The sequence below is a fragment of the Cajanus cajan genome, chromosome 4 (assembly GCF_000230855.2).
Source record: "Cajanus cajan strain Asha chromosome 4, NIPB_CcT2T_4, whole genome shotgun sequence".
In the NCBI taxonomy this organism is placed as follows: domain Eukaryota; kingdom Viridiplantae; phylum Streptophyta; class Magnoliopsida; order Fabales; family Fabaceae; genus Cajanus; species Cajanus cajan.
In genome coordinates, this window is record NC_138520.1 from 5,587,899 (window position 1) to 5,601,550 (window position 13,652).

General features: G+C 27.4%; 1 pseudogene across 1 annotated transcript; it reads right to left on the minus strand.

Annotated features, from left to right (window-relative positions):
- Window positions 1-7,829: 7,829 nt before the first annotated feature.
- LOC109790966 (cytochrome P450 CYP82D47-like) lies at window positions 7,830-12,859 on the minus strand (annotated as a pseudogene). Its single transcript, XR_014433616.1, has 3 exons — window positions 12,308-12,859; window positions 10,783-11,354; window positions 7,830-8,854 (listed from the first exon to the last, which is right to left on the minus strand). The product of XR_014433616.1 is annotated as a cytochrome P450 CYP82D47-like (transcript).
- Window positions 12,860-13,652: the final 793 nt, after the last annotated feature.

The window sequence follows — 13,652 nt, forward strand, 5'->3', positions numbered from 1 at the left end:
TTAATAATTAAAATCAACAATAAAAAATAAAATAACTTTATTAAATAAATAAAGTTTAATTATTTATTACATTGTTACTTATGTTTCAACCAACTTTGTACACACATAAGTGCCTCTAGAGAAAATTCATAGAATCTAGAATGATGAGGATTCAAAAATCTACCTCTTATATTAAATAAAAATTTAAAACTACAATTAAAATTGGGATTATCAAAATATCCTTAGCAAATTTTTGTAGCATTCCTAGAAGAAAAAAAATTGTTCTATGTTCTATTTCAGACTTTGTGTTTCAATTGTATAATTCACAAATGAATCATAATCACTAAAAAAATTGCTAATAGTTAGATTATTCAAAATTTATTCATTGACATTTGTTCATGAAGTTGAATTTCTATTATTCTCTTAACTTTAGGTTAATATTCTTCGGATAATGAATAACATAATTTTTTAATATTATTAATTTCAATTGAAGATAAGTTCTCAAGCATAGGAAAAAAATACTCCAACAACTTCAACTTGTATCTTGGATCTAAAATAATAATACTATTATTATATTGATATATATATATATATATATATATATATATATATATATGTATAAATAAATAAAATTATTATTAAGTAATTATATATATAACTACAGGGTGAGGCAGATTGGGTATCATAATACCTGTACCTACACTTACACTCACTAAATTTTGTAAATCTATACTTGTCCCATACTCATCTCCATATAAACGAGTATTTACTCGTCCCGTCTAAGGGTATTTTTATAGGTACCTGTAGGATCTGGATCCATTTTGTCATCCTTATATGTATATATATATATATATATATATATATATATATATATATATATATATATATATATATATATATATATATATATATATATATATATATAGAGAGAGAGAGAGAGAGAGAGAGAGAGAGAGAGAGAGAAAGAGAGAGAGAGAAATGATCCATTTATTTCAACAGTAAGTCTATGATAGACTTACTTTACTCAATAACTCATATTACTTTATATTAAATTTTAATTTTAATAATTCAACCATTGAATTAATTTTTTTTAATATATAGATCAAGTTTGCAGATTTTTAAAAAATTTAAAATTATTTTATTTTATTTAAATTGATGAATAATTAAAAAAACATTTTATAGATTAATTTAAATGAATGAAACAAAATATCAAATAATTTTAAAATTTTAAAAAAATTAGACTTGATTTATACATTAAAAATTTTTAATTCAATAATTTAATTGTTAAAAATTTTATGTAAAACATGAATTATTGAGTATATATATATATATATATATATTTATTTATTTATTTATTTATTTGTGTGTGTGTGTGTGAGTGAGAGAGAGATAATTATAAATGACAAAAAAAAATTGAAACATAATTTTGGAAGAAATGATGAGAGGAATTCATTTTGGCTATGATACTAGGAAATGAAATCTTAAAATGTCACCTCATTATTATAAATTTTATTAGAATTGCTTTTTTTTCCTCAAAATTTTATAAATGGAAATGACAATTTTGTCACGTACATGTATTATTATTAAATAAAAAAATATACATTATATTGTTTTTATTTTTTTATTATTAATAATAAATTAATCCATACTAATATATAAAGAAGATACTTTTTTCAATAACTATCTTAGTCTCCACATTTTATTGACTATTATACTTTTTTATTTTAAAAAATTAAAAAAAAATATTTTTATCAAAATTAAGATCCTAAAATTAATTGAAGTATTATTTAATTTTTAATTTTATTTTATCTTTAATAAAGACATGAAGTATCTCAACCTTATTAATATTAATAATATTAATAATATTGATAATATTAATAATTTATTACTATTTTATGATTTTATAATTATTAATGTATTTAAATTATAGAACTATAAGTTTCATTTATGTATCATACAATAAATATTTTACTATTTTATATATAAAAAAATATTTATATTATTAATAATATTAATTATAAATTTCATTCATCTATCAAATAATATATTTACTATTTTTATATAAATAAAATTTATATATATTCATATATATACTTAATAATATTTTAAGTAAATCATTAATTCTATTACTAATAGATAAAAAGGTAAAAAGGTAAAGTAAGTAAATCTAAATATCCCAAAAAATATATTTTAACCAATAATTATTTAGGAAACAAAAAGTAAAAAAGTATGAGAACTATATCATTAAAAAAAATAGAGGTATGTTTAATAAAAGTTTTTGCTCAATTCTAATGCTTTCCTAGTCGTTCTTATCAGTACTGTCAATCATATGGGCTTCATGAAGACGAAGCCCGTTAGATATCATTACCCAACTAAGTTGCAGAACAAGAGATCTATTCCAATCTATATTCAAAATGGATTGGGCTCGATCATCCCAAAATTCCTACATATCCCCAGATCAGAAAAGAAAAAAAAAGGCAGATGTTAAACACACCTTCATTCTCGTATCAACATACTCCCTTTTTTAAAAAAAATATATAAAATGTCTAAATTATCCTTTAAAAAAATGAAATTCCTAAATTTATACCTCCCTTCCCCATACCCCCCTTATCCTGTATAAGCATGTAAACTTTAGTCTAGAACGACAGCAGAACGGGCCGTTCTGCAAGCAGTATGGCCTGTTCTGAAAGTAGTACGAGCCGTTCTGCTTGCAGAACGGGCCGTTCTGGGGCCGTTCTGTTGCAGTACAGGCCACTGCGTCACTTTTAAAATGGCTACTTTATGACTAATTTTAAAACTCCAATTTTAAAAGTCATTTTTGTACTAGTGTTTCTTTCCATAGAACAAGTAAGAGTCTTTCTCTTACAAGACCACCTGCTGACATTGCGCACCCCTCTTCTTTCTCTTTGTGGCACTCCTCTTCTTCTTTTTTTTCCCGCATCTCGCACACCCATCTTCTTTCTCTTTCTGGCACTTCTCTTCTTCTTCTTACTGTTACGGAAAGTTCTTTCTGGAATTATATAAAAATGTTCCGGAAAATACTTTCCATAATATTAAATTCTTATTCCGGAAAGTATTTTCTGGAAATGTTTTGTTACATAATTCCGGAAAGTACTTTTTATAATATTAAAGTTACTATTACGGAAAGTTCTTTCCGTAATTATATGAACAACAATTTTACTATTCCGGAAAGTACTTTCAAGAATGCTAATGACTATAAAAGTACTTTTCAGAATGCTAATGATTGTAAAAGAGTCTTTCTTATGCTGGTTATAGTGGGGCTAGTCCTTTTTTTTATTCAGAATGACTATAAAAATATATTACTTAATGACATTGAGCAGAAAGAGACTTTGGGAAGAAGAGGGGTGTGGAGTGTGGGTGCGGGGAAGGGGGTGCGGGAGAGGGAGGAATTTCATTTTTTTTAAAGGGTAATTTAGACATTTTATATATATTTTTTTAAAAAGGGGGTGTATTTATACGAGAGTGGAAGTGTGTTTATCATCAGCAAAAAAAAATCCATATGAAAGCCAAGCCTGATGCATCTGTTTCGGCAATTCATCTTACTGTAACAAATTTTATAAGAGAAATTACATTTATTCATAAATTTTGTAAGAAAACACACACTAAAATAAAGAGGTTAACATGAAGGAAAGAAAAAAAAATATAAATTACTGAAAATTTTATTATACGGATAATATAATTTATATAAAGAAGTCTTGGACTAAAACAAAATTGAACAACTAAACTTTACTTCAAATGAAAGTTAACTTGATACAATTACAAACAAGCTTTCTTTCTTCTGTGGTACAACATCAAATACGGAAATAGATCGCCTAGTTAGGATAACTTAACATAACACATTTAAACTATTGAATTTGTAATAATAGATCAAATTGTGACACGTGTACATTTAAGTCAAAATATATTTTTGTATATGTGTATTTTTAAGTCAAAATATATTTTGTACATAATGTACGTGTGTCACAATCTAATTTATTTTTATAAATCTAACGGTTGAAATGAATTAAGTTACCATAATTTTTATATCTCAAAGCGAGAGAATCCGGATCCCATCAAGGAAAAAACTAGCAGAAACTAAGACAGTAGCTTAAGGTTATAATAATTTACCCCGTAAACTACATACATATACATGATAAACCAAGAACTCGAGTCCCCGGGACACAACATAAGACTATTGAAACTAAAGAATCTTGGTTGGTACTTAGAGATAGGAATTGGAAATGGATAAGATTAAAATTTACAAGGCAGCAAATGCATCATCGACCCACCTCTTTCCCTGAAGAGATGCATCGATATCGCGTGTGTCGGTGGAGAATAGGAAGGCTTCCACTGTGGATCGCAGCTTATTCATCCGCTTCCGGTGACGGATTCGCCGCAGAACCGCTTCTTTATCCAGTTTCTGAGAGTTCTGAACTGGTTTTATGCACAAGTGTCTCGTCACAGACACCAAATCCTCCTTCTCCAACTCCAACTCCAACTCTCCATCTTCTTCCTCGGTGCCTCTCTCGTTGCTGCCAGTATTATCCACTTGTTTGCCCTTTGACGCATGACTTTGGCGTTTCGAAGACATGTTTTATTTTGATGACAAGTAGCTAGTGTGTGTGAATAGTGATAAAAAAAAGCGCTTCAGACTTACTTCAGAGTTAAGAGTATTGTGGTGGCGTTGGAAGGGAAGGCACTTGTATACATAAAAGAGGTGGTGACAGAATATGTCGTTATTTTATTATTAAGTTAAAAATAAATTTAAAGGGCGGTGGGATGCGATATTCGAGGACACCGACAACGATGGAGAATCAGACATGAAATGTACCTGCGTGCTTTCGGACTCTTCTTGCCCATCGTTTTATATAAAAAATAAAAATATATAAATAAATAAATATATAAATTACAAATATCTATTTTAAACTATAAAAATTATTTAAAAGTATGAAGATTTATGTTTAATATTTATTCTGATCATTTTTATAATTTTTTCTATCTTTATAAAAAAATAAAAAAATAAAAAAAAATAAATAAAAAAAGGAAAAAAAATATTTTAACCAAAATTTGTGTATCTACCATTAAATACATATACATAACTTGGTCTTATCCATTAGAGGGGCAGAGATGCAGTTTGTTGGCCCCTGGACCTGACCAAATTGGTCCAAATATTTTGGGTCATATTTTTAGAAGCCTGGCCAGCAAGGCCAGAGGCAAACTATTTTTTTTTTAATATTTTAAAATTTACTTTTTTATAAAATAATTTAATTTGTATAGTTTAATTTAATTCAATTTTTTTAATAAAAAAAGTTCAATGAAGTTTTTATGAAATTAATTGAGTTTATATAGTTCAATTCAATTTTTTTATACTCACTTTATATATTTTAAGTCAAATTCTTAATTTTCATCACTAAATTGACTCAGTGATATTAGAGAGAAATTAAGTTAATTTGAAAATATTTTACTAATTTTTTAAATAATTATTTATTTATTAATTTAATGTAAAATTTGATTTTTTTTGTCAATTATATTAAATTTATTTCTATATCTATACTTATTATAAAAGAGATACAGAAGTATTATAAAAGAGATACAGAGATATGTAAACGTTTTTAATCTTCACTTTTTAGTGTACTATTATAATTTTAAGGTGTAAAAAAAATCTTATATTCTCTTTAAATAATTATATACAATTTTTTAATACTATATCTATATATAATTATTAGATACACGAAGTGTCTGAACCCTTCTAGGTTATATATAAAAGAGATGTCATTCACGGTAACTGATTTTGTTTTACATTCTTCTTGAGACGGTTATATCCCTGAATAGTAATATAGATGAAACAATCACTCTTAATTTTCTCCATTAATTTTAGCATCGTTGTCTCTCTCTTCTAGGAACACTATAACTACAAATTGTTTATATTTCCACTACTTGTATCAACTCGCATTATCCAATGTTTACTATCTTTATTTTTATTTTTTTTTAAAATAATTATATAAAGATATAAAATGTCTTTTTTTCTCATTTTTTTGTAAGTTTAAAAGTATTTAATATTATATTATATTAAATTAATTTAGGGTATATTTTGGAGAAACGTGGTAAATAATTTTCACATTGTTATTCGATATAAATTAAATATATAATAAATTTGTTAACTTTTATAATAATTGTTGAAAAAAATAAAACTTCACGTCTTTTTCTTTATGTATAATAATGATGAGCACACAAAAATACCATAAGAAAAATATAAAAAAATCATACAAAAATACCATAAGAGAAATATGAAAAGATAACACAAAATTTTATTTTAACTTTTCAAGTTTATAGATGAAAGTCGGAAATCCTTCAACATAAATTTTACGGTGAAACTTAATAATAAGAAATATTACATATAATGACATATACAAGTGTCACTATACCTACACTTTTTAATAATATATCAACATATATTGTGTCTACAGTATAAGTAAAATTAATTTTCAGTGATAAATATTATGTCATTATAAGATGTGTATCATTACATGACAATTTTTTTTTTTTTTTGTAATGATCCTACTTCATATGATCTCATCTCTCATTTAGGATGGTAACTCCTCTATAAGTAAGGTACTCTTTCTCATCTCGAAAGTTTCTATTCATTGACTTAACATCATGATTTTAAAAGAGGAAATAAATTCCTAAATACAAATATTTTAATTTTAAACAGGATTCTAAAGACAAATAATATTTTCTAAATAATATCTTATAGATTTAAAATTAAAAATTTGAATTATTTTTTCGATGATAATTACTTGAAAGTAATATGAAACAATATTTTTGATTAATTAAAATAGTAAAATTTTATAGGCTAAAAATATATGGAAATTAAACTATATTCCTATATTTTAAAAATATAAATAACTGATTATAAAATACATAACTACTACATATGTTTAGTGTATCTAAATCATGGTGTGCATGATCATTAGTCGGTGTGAAAATATTTAACAGATGGGTTAATAAAGTTTAATATATTAAAATTATTTTTTAGGAAATCACATACAATTAAGTTGAAATAAGATAAATTATAGGGTGAATGTATTGCAGTATATTTGGAGAATTCAATATATTAATTTAAATTGAAACAACAATTATAAGTCATAGTTACAAAAAAAAAAAAAAAAAAAAAATAATAAAATAATAATAATAAAAAATAATAATAAAAATATATATATATATATATATATATATATATATATATATATATATATATAACATATAAAAACTGTCATTATAGATATTAGTGAGATTAAAACACTTGGTATCTCTATATTCAATAGAAATGTTTAAAAAATACTAATGTGCGATAGATCAGTTGGTATTACATTTGATCTTCAAATCTAAAAGTCTTTAATTCAAATCATATTTTTATAAGAATGATTAATTTTTAATATTATCTTTTATTATTTAAAATTTAAGAGTAAAATTATCTATAAAAAAATATGTACACTGTATGAGACAATCTCCTTTATTATATGTTATAAATGTTATAAATAATATATGTAAGTATAAATTTATTTAACATTTAGTTACATATAATTTTAGTGTTAATTTTGAATGAGATTTAATAACATATATTGTATTCCTGTAGTATATACTTACATATTTTAATATTTTAATAGTATACCAATATATATTATATTTATAATATAGATAAAAATAATTTTTAATAATAAGTATTATGTTATTATACAATAAGTATCTCTACATCACATTTTTTTTTAGTCCATATCACAAAATTAAGAAGTTTATAAGCTGATACCGCAAAATAGAATGGAAGATTTTGATCATTAACGCTTGAAAACTTGTCTTTTTTTTTTTTTTTTTTTTTTTTTTTTTTTTTTTAATTCACAGTTTTTCACCTTTTCTTAACTCTTTATCCAACTCTATGATATTAATTTGAAGAATTTTTCAACATTGTACTGAGTATACTTAGAATTCATACTCTTTCCACATTTTCCTCTTCAATCTTTTATAGAAACTCAACCAAATGGTTATTAATCAAATACAAATAATATAGTCATGAATTCATACACACGAAATACATATCAACCCATTCTTAGTCCTTTTGTCCATGGATGCTGGGACACATCCTAATTAAAATTCATCACACATAATTAATGAGATATTTAAGCATAATAGGTTTAATTCTTGTTGTCCGTATTTGTTAGATTATCTCAATACTCTACATTATAACCATTTAAATTTCATCATAAATATGAGGAGAAAGACGCGGTGTGAGAATGACTTGGAGTGGAGAAGCCTTGATGTTGGTTAGTCCAATATGTTCAAGCATATCGACAGGTCTTCCATCAAGAGTTACAATGTCAAACCCATGTAATAGAGAAGCTAGTGTAAGTTGCATTATTTGAAGACTGAAAGAGAGTCCAGGACACATTCTTCTACCTGCTCCAAATGGAATTAATTCAAAATGTTGACCTTTGATGTCTATGTTCTTGTGAGTTGTCAGAAATCTCTCTGGGCGAAACTCTAAAGGATCAGAATATAATGAGGGATCTCGTTGAAGTTTTGAAATGTTAGTCAAGAGACGTGTGCCAGTTGACACATGATATCCACCCACAGTGCAGTCTTCTATGGACTCGTGTGGCATACTAAGTGGTCCAACTGGGTACAAGCGTAATGTTTCCTTAATGATACATTGAAGATATTCTAACTTCTTTAAATCTGATACCTCTACCATCTTTTTGCTCCCAATTTTTGTGTCTAACTCGTGGATGACTTTATTTAGGATTTCACGATGGTTGAGAAGTAATGAGAGAGTCCAAGTCATTGTCCCTGTCGTAGTATCCGTGCCTGCTAAAATTAAGGCCTACAAAAATAATTACAAAACCTTTCTATATTTTTGTATGCATTCCCTTGTACCAATTTGGTTGAAGAGAAGGGATGAAAACACTCTATTACATTCTTTTAAACATACTGTCTCATTGATTAAAATTTGTTAAAATACATAAAATTTAATAAATCTCATATATTATTTAATGATTCTTTTTCTTTCTATTTGTCTATATTTCGATTTTCTAATTTTTAATAAATTTTAATCAATAAAAATAAGCATATTAAGAAGAGTGTGTTAAAAAGTGTATTTATTGAAAGAAAATGAAAATTATTTGTAATAATAATTTTTAATACAGATGAATTTTATTTTAAACTATAGACGAAATTTAAGTAAGTGATGCACTAAAATTGAAAGTATAGCTTTCATCAATAATTTCAAAATTTACGAATTGAATATATTTTTCTTCTTCTTTAAAACTGAATACATTATCATTTAACACGAATGAAATCAAGGCAAGTATAACATACCAGCTATTATAGAATTGACCATTAACATCTTAAAAAGTAACCATTTAAATTGTTAAAAAGAAATGCCTCTATATAAGAAATTGTGAACACAAATGAAATTTTTATATTTAATTTTAGGTTTAAAAGTTCTTTTACTTCCACTACTAGAAAAATGTCATTTTCCTGAAAAAAAATATTTGCAGAAATTTTTTACAAATTTTTCTAAAAAAAATATTTGCAGAAATCTTTTTACGAATTTTCCTGAAAAAAATATTCGTAAATTTTTTTGTGAATTTATTTGCAAAAAATAATTTACAGATATTTCTTACAAATTTTGTTACAATTTTAATAATCATAGAAATTTTTTCCATGGTAAAAATTTGTAGAAAATATTGTAAGAATTTTATTTTATTTCTTGCATATTTTCTTGCAAAAATAAATTCACAAGTAATGTGTTTATTAAATGGTAGAAAAATTTTGCAAGTAACTTTTCCTGCAAATTTTAATCCGCAAGAAAAATAAAAAAAATATTTAAATTTATAAGTTTAATATTTAAAAAAAATTTCAAGTCCTATATCGATTAAATATAAAACAATTAAATAATATATAAGTTGGGGTAACATTACCTTACAAGTTGATTTGTATGGTTGAATGTTAGGCTTATAATCTACAATCTTAGAATTTAAAAGATTATGTATCACATGTTGGAGGTATGAAAACAAATACTTTAGATGAATTCATTGTGAGCATTTGAAAGTTAAAAAATTATTAATAGAATTTATAGTAATTTCTTTAATTTTTTTTGTAAAAAATATTCTGGAGAATTTCTTGAGAAAAAATTCGCAGGAAACTTTCCTTCGAATTTTCCTGTAAATTTTTTTTTGCAGGAAAGTTTCCTGCGAATTTTTTTCGCAAAAAATTTTGCAGGAAAATTTCCTACAAATTTTAAAATTCGCAAAAATATATTATCCGTAAAAGTATTACCTGCAGATAAAATTTTGCAGAAAAATTTGTAGGAACAATATTTTCTACAAATTTTTATGAAAAATTTACAGGAAAAATCGCATGTATTAAGAGAAATTATATAGTATTTGTACAGTATTTTCAAATTTATTTTTTTAATCTTTATAATTTACCAGATTCATTTTTAGTTTATATATATAATATTTTTTGTTTCCTATTATAGACTCATTTTATAAAATTTAAATTTAAATTATAATTATTATAAAAATAGAAGCTGAAAAAGAACAAAGTAATATATATAAAAACAAAAACAAAATATTTTTAATTATAAAAAAATAAAATATAAAATTATAAGAAAGAAAAGCGTATTTATCCCTTATTTTTATTTTCTATCCTCAGCAACGTGTGAAAGATGAACTACATAAACAAATATTATTGTGTCAATTCAGTCCAACGACGCAGTGAAATAGTAGATTGAGAGATGATGCATACCAGGCACGTAGCTTTGATTGTGATATCGGCGTCATGACCGTCAAACTCTTCACCCTTCTCAACAAGGCTAAGAAGGACGTCCATGAAGTCGTGGTCATCTTTCCCTTCACGCAAATCACAATTCCTGTTGCGTCTGTGTTCTTCGAGCCAAACTTGAACAAACTCATCTAACTCCTTCGCGGTTCTCTTCATCTTTTTCTCTCGTCCATCCAAATCCAACCATCTCAAATACGGAAGAGCGTCAGAGATAGAAAATGACCCGCTAAGATCAAACAACTCCCTCACTGCGTTTCGGATCCTTTCGCTCTCACCATCATCATCATCACCAACAAAACGTTTTCCTACCACCGCTCTTAACATGATGTTCAAAATTATGTCTCCAAACCATCTCTGCATTTCGGTCTCTACCTTTTGGTTTTTGTTCTTTAACCAAACATTGTAACTCTCTTTCACCGCTGCCTTCACTTCCGACTCCATCACGTCCTTCAACATCTGTATTCGGTGAGTAGAGAGGAGCTCCAATGTGGCAATTTTACGCACCTGACGCCAATAAGAACCATAGGGGCTGAACCCTCACTAGTACAAAAGACCCTTTTTACGTCGGTTATTTAGGGGTTTTTACGTCAGGGAAACGTCCGACGTAGAAGCGGGAGACGTAAAATTTACGTCGGGGGTCAAAAACCGACGTAAATTTACGTCGGACATACCCAGGTCCGACGTAAAAAATCGTAAAAATTTAAAAAAAAAAGAAAAATAATGCAGCAGAACGGCCCGTTCTGCTTGGAGAACGGCCCGTTCTCCTTGCAGGACGGGGCATTCTGTTTGGAGAACGGCCCATACTGCTTGGAGAACGGGCCGTTCTCCTTGCAGAACGGCCCGTTCTGCTTCCCAGAAATCGCTTTTCTTCTGCGTTTTCCTCCCAGAAATCGCTTTTCTTCCCAGAATCGCTTCTCTTCTCTGTTCTCCTCAGGCTTGGCTTCAGCCACTGGTTGTTCCTACTCAAAATATATAAAGAAACACACATAATAAGTTCAAAATACACATTTAGTCGTATGAACGCAAACTGCTTGTTTTTGTCGTATGAACGGAGACTGAATGATAGAAAAATTATAAGGAAGGAAGGACCGAAGGAGTAGGAGGCGGAGGGATTTACACAACGAAGAGGAAGAGGGTTTACAGAGAAAAAAATGAAAAGTGAATGCGCGCGGTGTGCCTCGCGCTCTCTTATTCAAATTTGCGTCTTTTTTACGTCGGACCTGGTAGGGTGCGACGTAAATTTACGTCGCACCTGGGAAGGTGCGACGTAAATTTACGTCGCACCTGGGAAGGTGCGACGTAGATTGGACTTTTTACGTCGCACCTGGGAAGGTGCGACGTAGATTGGACTTTTTACGTCGGACCTTACCAGGTGCGACGTAAAAAAGTTCGCAAAAATTACAAAAATGCCACCGCATTTTTTTTACGTCGGATTTTCGTATTTCCGACGTAAAAGGGGTGACGTAATATACTTATTTTCTACTAGTGCCTATCATGGAAAAGTTGTACCCCAACACTTCAAAGGCCACATACTTAGGACGACTAGCAAAGGCTTTGTCGTTGACGGTAAAGCACTGTTTCGCCATTTCCCAATTGCTCACAACTTGTGAACACCAAGACGCAAGGTGAAGATGGGGCCATATTTATCCGCCATTTTACCCAACGTAACGTGAGGTGCTTTTGATCCACCTAAAAGGTGGAGGTGACCAATCAAAGGCCACGCGCCACTTGCTTCTGGTGGTTCTTTTCTAGTTTCCACACTGCGCCTCCTCCATAAGGATGAGAGAAGTAAGAGAGACAAAAGCAGCCCGAAGAAGATGGTAAATAACTGTATCGATTGTAAGAAGGGATTTTGAAGCTCCATTGTTGTATATGATTGAATATGGGGCTGGCTATTATATAATATAAATATATAGACGAGCTTCTTGATTTGGATATTTGAAACAGAACTCTGTAGAAGATAACTTCGACAGTTCGACTGGCCACGGCACACAAGCACTGACAGACGCGTATCTAATTGATCTGGAATTCAGAAGATATCCTACCCTATCCGGAGTGATGTCTACAAAATAAAATAATATTTTTTAATTTCCTTATATATTATTATTCATTTGTGTGTATAAAAGAATTTATTAGTCTGACAACAGCCTGTTCTAATTAATGGTTTATTGCAATACCATTGCTATGTCAAGGGTCGAGACATGAAATGTTAGCTATTCCTCCAAATCAACAAAACAAAACCATCTATTAACAAATATTAAATTATATTTTTAAGTCTTTCTATTTATTTTTATAATTTAATTAATCTCATTATTTTAAAAAATAATTTAATTCTTTAATTTTTTTTAAACAATTCAATATTATTCTTTATTTAAATTGAAATTGATATTAACGACATTAATGAAATTAGATAAAATAATTATTTTTTTAAACTACAAGATTAAATTGAATATTTTAAATAATTCAATTCAATCATTTAATTTTTAAATGATATTCAATGTTATCTTAATTCAGGACGTATGGTTTATGGTTTAAAATTTATTTTTAAACCATTGGATTTTATTAATGCCATCAATATCAATTTAGACAAAAATTAATATTTAACAAATAGAAGGTCCAAAAGTATAATTTAGCTAATATTATTTCTTTAAGTAAATCTTAATATTTTAAATATTAGAAATTACAATCAAGAGATATCTCATATTCATTGTAATGACCCACAAATCCTTACACTTTATAACTCAATATTCTAGACAGTGAAAAACATAAGTCTAATAATAACTTAAGGTTAACATGCAAACAGTCTCTGAATATACATGCAACAATATATATGT